A 7,630-nucleotide genomic window follows, 5' to 3' on the forward strand; every position below is an offset into this window, starting at 1 on the left:
TTTCTCGGATATGAAGAAGAGCACATGAAGACAAAGAGAAAATAAAATCTTAGGTCAACATGGAAGAAGGCAAAGAATGCCCCCAACACTTTGTATCATCCTTGAATGTGAAAAAGAAAGATATAATAAATAGAAGAAAGAGGTATACAAATAGAGGAATGTGTACAATAGAATATCCCCTGTATCTAAGCTCCTACGGAGCAACTCGGGTCCTTCAGGAGAGCACAATGGATAAAAACAATCAACCTCCCATATCTAAGTACCTACGAAGTGACCTGGGTCCTCTGGGAGGGAACAAACAAATAAAGAAAGCATGGGGGAACAAAATCACACACACATACAAGAAAATGTAGATAAAAAAGAAAAATGCTAATGATCATATTGCAGGAGATCATCATCCTCAAGAATAACCTCGTCCTCCCAATCTAGGTCATAGGGAGAAGGGGAGCGAACTCAAAGAGGGACTATTGCAAGGGTTGCATCGGGTGCCTCACCAGTAGTGAGAGAAAGAGATGAAGCAACAATGATGTCGTCTATAGGCTCGAAGGAGGTGAGGGTCAATGATCATGTGAATATCACAAACAAGGTCAAGATGTCCTCCAAGGAGCTAAACATGTAGGCCTCTGTGGAGGAAGAATGTAACTTAATGGGAGAAGATGAAATAAGAACATGACTATCGGCCTCTGGAAGAGGGGCAATGAAAAACTTAGGGGAAGGTGGGGCCTTCTCGATCACATAAACAAAAATAGGAAAACCAACAGGCACTAAGGAAGGTAGAGGAAGAGTTGAGGAATATACCTGCAAAGACTTGCATTGTAAGAACTCTAGGATAGGGCCTTGGTCAAACTTGTGTCTACATGAGATAGGAGTGTCAGGACTCCTATCAACCATAGGAGGCTGAAGGACCCTAAGAAAACTTGGATGATGGAGCGGTGGTGAAGTGGGCGGGGTAGGCAAAGCTGCACTAGGCACCGCCTGCATATGTGCCATGTTAAGGGGTCGGGACACGAGAGGTATGTTTGGTAGAGAAGTGATAAGAGATGAATCCAAAGAGGGAGAAATGAAAACTTGCACCTAGTTAGGGGGAGGTTGATCAAAAGCCCCTGAAGCAGTAGGGAGTGAGACTAAAACAGGTGTAGATATGGGAGCAACTGAGGGAAGAGGCTCTAAAACAAAAATGATGGGTGGCAGACTAACACTAGTGGACTATAAGGTAGTGTCACGATCTCAAGCTCGGGCCCATTGGAAGCATTTATGCTCATGCGCACACTGATTTCAATAGAGGTGAGGACCACCAAACAAAGATGGAGAGGATTTAGGACCATCATGTTCCATAAGAGAGGCCTTTGAAAGTATTTCAAGGATAAGAGAAGGCCTAACTGATGGAACAGGAGGGACATCCTGAATGGGCACCACATTCACAGTGATGAGCACTTGACCTCGCTTCACTCTAGGAGTGGGTGGAGGGATAGGAGGCATCGATGTGGTCTATGATGTAGATGCAAGCAGAGATGAAGGAACTAGAGATGAGCACTTTCCCTTCACATAGTGAGATGGCCAAGGGATATCGGCCATGATGGGAAGCTCAAAGGGTGGGCGGGCTGTGAACTTCAGCATTGAAGGTGCCTTTCCTTTGGCTGCACTGGGCATAGTCATAGGAATAGAGGTCACCACTGGGGTATGCATGGTCCTAGGCAGACAAGGAGGTTAGGATGCAAGAGAAGGTTTAGCCTTGACCCCCTATGATGGAGGGACATGTGGAATAACTCATTCCAAGACTAGGATCTTGGGTGCAGAAGTTGATGCAGGAAGCGACAAAGGTATGGAAGGCTATGCCAATGTAGAAGCCAACCCCCTCATCTTGTATTTATAATATGTATTGTATAAAAGGTCACAACAGGTAAGCATGGGTCCCACCGAGGTGGTCCAAAAGTGGTCCAATGAAAAATCCCCATGGGCAATCAAGGATCAGTATCCAGTGTCCTGGATGACATGCACTGCACCTTCATGAGGAAAATTTAAGCACTTGTGAACCCTGAAAGGAACCACCTCCATGGTGATTAGCCATGGGATCCTGAGTCTAACTCAGAAGAGATCAGACCGAGGGATGATAGTAAAAACCAAGGACACCGCCTTGGGACCTACCATGACTGTCAAGGTGATGTTGCCCAATGGACTGATAGAGAATCCATGATGGATCCACAAGGTAGTGCAACACTCATCATAGATTGGCCTATGCAATCCATTCATGAAGATGACACCTTTGATAGTTTGACCATTCAAACAAGCAGGGATATAGAGAGGAGCAGGCTCTTCACAATATGGGGCATCGAGTGATGTGAATGAGATAAGATTGTTAGAAACCTTCCCCTTCTGGGTAGGGGGAGAGGATAGGGGTGATGGTCACCATATTGACACATGGATCACCATCCAAGGTCAGATCAGATGCAGAAATCACATTTGTCAAGTGCAGAGGAAATAGGTTTGTATAGATCTGCAAGTCACTATTGGTTTTATCCATGAACTTGTTTGACTTGTGTTTCCTTTCATCAATTTTGATAGCCTCACTGTCGATGTGGTCTTGGACAATGTGTCTAATATGATAACATCTCTCACTGTCATGAATAGGAACATGATGATAATGATAATAATTTGACCCATTAAACCAGTGGGGGTAGGGCCAACTATCTAATAGAGGTTTAGGCTCAAGTAGGGTGATCAGGTTGTCTTGCAACAACCACTGCATGATACTCAAATAAGAGTCATTCAATTTTGTGAAGAATCAGTTTTGCAAAGATTGAGAAGAAGCTATTGGAGGAGTAGCCACTACATTAGCCATGACTTTATTCCTCTGAGACCCATCTGAGGATGTGTCAGGAAAGGACCCACCACAAGGGTTCAAAGAAGAGTCTTCAAACTGCATCACGGTGTGTTGATAATTGGTCAAGGCAGAGCACATGTTGGCAAAGTTCTGATAATGATTCAAGGATAACTTCTTCCTCAATGTCAGTTGTAGGTTGCCTATGAACATACGCTGAAAGTCATTAACTGGTAGGGAAAAGGGGATTTTAGTTGATATTGCCTGATATCGTGAGATAAAATCCAACACCTTCTCATTTGGTTTCTTCTTACAATGAACACGATTGGATATGGTGACCTTACTACCTATGTTAGCCTGAAACCTCTTCAGAAAGAGATCCATCAACTGGTCAAAGGTGTGGATGGAGTGGTCAGGTAGAGAATTGTACCACTCCAATGTAATCCCTTTGAGGGAATGAGAAAACAACTTAAAAAGAACAAAATCTAGTTTGTGATAGTCACTACACATGGTCATAAATGAATTGATGTGAGTGTTTGGGTCACCATCGCCACTGAACCTATCAAACTTCAATGACTCATAGTCATTGGAAGGATGATATTAAGGATAGTGATTTCTAAAGGGCTCTTCCTATAGTATGTAGGTGTAGATGATTGGCCTGAAGTAGAAGCTAGAGAAGTGAGCTGCAACTAAAGCTGGCCCATGTTTTGCAGTATAGTATTCAGAAATAGGTTCGTAGGTGGAGGAGGTGGTGGTGGAGCTGCACAACATATTGACTGATGTGGTACTGGCGGAGACAACTATAATAGTCGAGTCATTAGCCATGCTTGTGTAACCAAAAGGAACAAAGTAGGCACTGATACTCAAGATGGTGGAATCCGTCATGTGGGCTCCGAACCCCAGGATGCTAACATCGATTTGGGCTACCTCGGCTAGGGGCACATGGATTTTTAAAATCATGGATAGGGCCCTCAACATCTCCAGGACTCTCCTTTTGGATATCAACATATCTCTCAATGTGCTGATGATATTCCAGGCCTGGGGGAGGACGTTCTCCCAGTTTAGGAATCTCTCAAAATCTCTCAGATTCTGCTCTAAAGAATTGATCTGCTCAAAATCGATAGAGACAACATAATGGTGATCGATAGCAAGAGGGGAAGAGGGAATAAAACTCCTAGGAGAATTAGGCTATAAATTAGAAGGATAAAGCCCCCTAGTCTGAATAGACTTTAGATTGTGAGAGGTCAAGAACTCATTGGGATCCGATGACTATCAACCTTGCATGGTGTTGGGTAGAGGAGGACTATAACGATCCTGAGGGAAGCTCCTCCTAGATGATGTATTGACTATGGCTCTTGTCACAGTTTTGGTTGTAATTCTTATAAGCTAATCGACAACTAAATCATGGAATAGGGATACTTATGCAAGTCTTTGGAAAAAGATGTAGGATTGTTTTGTTTGATGTGTTTAAGATAAAAACGTGAAAGGGAAAAAGGTGTTTGCTATTTTTTGTTTTTGTTTTTAAAAAATTTAAAGTTTTTAAGCTTTTTAAAAAAGAATGTGATGAAAAGTAAAACAACTATACTAAGCTAGGAAAGAAATTAAAATAAAGCATCTAAGCTTTACTAGAAAAAGAAAACACACACGAATCCTCCTTCACATCAGGTTCATCGAAATGTAATGGAGGGAATTTGACATGCCAGGAATGATGAATCCTCGAAGAGAAAATGATCCTTCTGATTACCTCTTCAAATAGGCACAACGCTAATCTAGGGGATAACAAAAGCATGCAATGCGCATCAGATGCCAGAGAGACATCTCTAGATGGCTCTGCAGAGCCTCTGTCCATGGGATGAGAGTGTTGGTATTTTGGTATGGTTTTGTCATTGATGTCAATACCTACTATCACTTATCAACTCTGGCACTTTGAAGAATCAGAAATGTTCACCAGCAAGCAAGTGACTCATGCACAGTCACTGGTATCTGGTACACCAGTAGGATATGATGTTCACCAACACTTGGAATGGAATGAAAAACACCTGGTTATGTCAAAGACATCATTTGGACACTTTGACTTGGAGATTTTTTCATTGGCATATTCATATTTGCATATTTTCTCTTACCGACAAATAGGTCTAGGTCATACACCGATAGGCTTATCTATTCTAGATCAGCACGACACACGATGGAGATGTTTTATTATTGTTGTAAATGCATCAAGCCGACATGTTGAATTGGTTATTGCATCGGATATTGTTTTATTTGTAAATTGATTTTATTGTAATATCCTTTAGAGTCGACCTACTAAAATTGGTCCTAGGTTATGATATAAATGTAAGATCTTATTTGTAAAGATCAAGTGTGGAATGTGAAGGAAGAAATATTTTTGGTATATGCGAGAATAAGCAAAGCTTTACATGCAGACATCATTTGAAGGTGAAGCAAGCTTTTTGTGAAGGCAATCAGAACTACACTGGTATTGAATCCAACATAGTAAGATGCTATTTTGAGCAGTACATCCTTATTGGATTTAACTTTCCAATTGTAGTCAGTGTGACTCCCATTTGTGATTGAGCAGTGAGCTCTAGGTGCTTCGCCTTTTTGCATGTGCAGACCCCATTTGTATACACATACTATCTGCAGTAGTATCATCTAATTGTAGGTAAGGTTTCCCACTATGGTTTTTCCCCTTACATGGTTTCCACATACAAATACTGGTGTTATGTGTTGTGGATGTTATTGTCTTTCTATTTCATGCATTAATATTTACCAGTACTATAATTAACTGATAAAACTATTTACTGACATAAAAGTTTGGTTTACTGGTATTAAGCATTAAAGTTGGTTAAGTTGTTTTGGTTTGAATTTATTTGACAACTGATTCACCCCCCCCCCCTCTCATTTGTCCCTAGGAGCTAACAATTGGTATCAGAGCTTAGTCCTCTTTTGCAGAAGTTTAATAGCTTGAGGAGATCCAATGTCTACTAACTATTTCAGGAAGGACAGTCCTAAACTTGATGGAACCAACTATGGCATATAGAAAATCATAATGGAGACATATTTGAATTACATTGGAAAGGACATCTAGGAAGTTACAAAGAATGACTATACTACTCCTACTCTTGGTCAGCCTAATCCACCTACCTTAGGAAAAGATGAGGAAAATGATTGCAAAGTTAGAGAAGCACTTTTGAGTGCATTATCAGATCAACAAATCATGGGATTATTAGATAGATCAATTGCTAAAGCTATTTGGGATCACTTGGAAACATTGAATGAAGGAGATTCCACAGTCAAAATTGCAAAACTTGAAAGCTTCTGGGTCAGGTATGAAAATCTGAAAATGGAAGAAGATGAAAGGATTTCTGCTTTTATGGAAAGAATAAATGAAATTATTTTGGGTATTAAATGTTGTGGAGGAACCTTAAGTGAAGATGAAATTATTTCAAAAGTTCTAAGAGGATTGCCACCGGCATATAAAATGAAGGTTACTGCTATAAATGAGTTAAGAACAATGCCTAATACATCACTAACTAGGGATACATTGATTGGAAAACTTTTAGCTTTTGAAATTGAGAAATTTGGTCTTGTTGCTACTATAAAGATAGATTTAGCTTTTAAGGCATCAACATAATTTGCACCATCATTTGATAAGTCTGATTGGAAAGCCTTTTATGTAAGAGAACTTGAGGAAAGCAGAAGAGAACTTGAAGAACTTGAAGCACTATTTGCAAGGAAAATGCCTAAAGGTCTAGTTGGATGTAAGTATAAAGGTAAAGCACCCTTTAAATGCTTTAACTGTAATAAGATTGGTCATATGGCTTCTAGATGCCCTGCTAGACATGCTAGACTAAGAGAAGAAGCTAGGAGAACATACAAGCCTAACCCTGAATACCAGAGATATAGATTTAAGAAGAATAAAGATAAATCTTGTTATCTTGCTGATGAAGGAGTCACTGATGATTCTGATGAAGATCCGATAGACAATGGATGGGTTTTTCTTGCTATAATAGAAGATCAACCGACACCTACTATTCAACCGGTAGAACAGGCCCTGGCAGCTAAAGTTGAAGTTAAGGATGAATGGATCATTGATTCAGGATGCTCACATCATATGACAGGTGATAAAAGAAAAGTCTTAACTTTTCAGGAATATAATGGAGGTCTAGTAAGATTTGGAGATGATAAAGCTTGCTTGATCAAAGGTAAAGGTACAATATCTCTTGATGGTAAGCATAATATAGACAATGTTTACTATGTAGAAGGTTTAAAGCATAATCTTTTGAGTGTTGGTCAATTAGTTGAGAAAGGATTTCAGTTACCATTCAAATATGGTAAATGCAAAATTTTGAACAGAATTGGTTTGGAAATTGCAACCGATAATCAAACTAGAGGTAATATCTTTCATTTGAATAACAGCGAAAAGACATGCTTGATTGCACATATTGATGAAAGTTGGCTATGGCATAAAAGACTTTGTCATGTAAATTTTGATTGCATGGTAAAAATCAGTACTACTAAGGCAGTTAGAGATTTACCTAAGATCATTAAACCTCACAATCTGGTATGTAAGGAATGCCAATTTGGAAAACAAGTTAGAGCATCTTTTAAAAGTATTCCAAAAAAATCCAATAATGCTCTTGACTTAATTCATACTGATTTATGTGGTCCAACTAGAACTAAAAGTTTACAAGGTGATAGATATTTCATGCTAATCATTGATGACTACTCTAGAATGTGTTGGGTTACTTTTCTCAGAGAAAAATCAGAAGCACTTGGGAAGTTCAAACTATTCAAAGCAATGGTAGAGAA

Source organism: Cryptomeria japonica, chromosome 9 (genome assembly GCF_030272615.1).
Source record: "Cryptomeria japonica chromosome 9, Sugi_1.0, whole genome shotgun sequence".
Lineage (NCBI taxonomy): Eukaryota > Viridiplantae > Streptophyta > Pinopsida > Cupressales > Cupressaceae > Cryptomeria > Cryptomeria japonica.